General features: G+C 38.8%; 1 pseudogene; it reads left to right on the forward strand.

Moving 5' to 3' along the window:
- Nucleotides 1-714: 714 nt before the first annotated feature.
- On the forward strand, nucleotides 715-849 carry LOC115030812 (annotated as a pseudogene).
- Nucleotides 850-905: the final 56 nt, after the last annotated feature.

The raw sequence follows: 905 nt of genomic DNA on the forward strand, positions 1-905 counted from the left end.
GAAATGAACTTAAGAACAAAGGATCCAGAAACTTCTTCCCAAAACATGCATGCGTCCACTGAGCACATGAAAAAATCCTCAGAGGTATTAGTCAATAGAAGCCACAACACTACTTTACATGTGCTAGGATGCACGGCTGTATTATAACTAAAGATTATAGGCACTAGAACCCTGAGGGATTCAGGGAAATTGGAATCCTGATGCATGGCTATTGGGACTGTAAAACAACACAATCACTGTGGGATCCAATTGACATTTCCTTATTTCCTTAAGTGATTTAATAAAGAGATCTCATGTAACCTAGAAACACCACACCTACCCTCACAGAATTGAAAAGAGTGTCTGCCCACAAATGTGCACAGCAGCATTATCAAAACCAAAAAAAAAGGGTGGGGTGGGGAATGATCTAATTGTCTGGTAAATGAATGAACAAGATGTGCTGTGCACACTCAGTGGAATATAATTATGCCCTAAAAAGTAATGAAGTGTTGATACATGCAACACATGGATGGAAACACTGTGTTAAGTGAAAGAAGCCAGACACACAAAAGGCCACATATTCTATAATTCCATTTCTATAAAATGTCCAGACTAGGCAAACATCAAAGCTTACCATTACATCAGTGTTAGCCAGGAATAAGTTGGGAAAATGAGGGATGAGGAATGAAGTTGTGGGTATAGCATTTACTCTTGGACTATTAAAAATGTTCTGGAATCCCTTCTCAGCCTTTTGGCTAAGATCAAGTGTAGTATCTGTTCTTATCAGTTTAATATCTGATACATCCTCTAAGAAATTCCTAGGTAAATGGTTGGACCTGGAGGGCATCATCCTGAGTGAGGTAACCCAATCACAAAAGAACTCAAATGATATGTTCTCACTGATAAGTGGATATTAGCCCAGAAAC

The sequence above is a fragment of the Mus caroli genome, chromosome 3, assembly GCF_900094665.2.
Source record: "Mus caroli chromosome 3, CAROLI_EIJ_v1.1, whole genome shotgun sequence".
Lineage (NCBI taxonomy): Eukaryota > Metazoa > Chordata > Mammalia > Rodentia > Muridae > Mus > Mus caroli.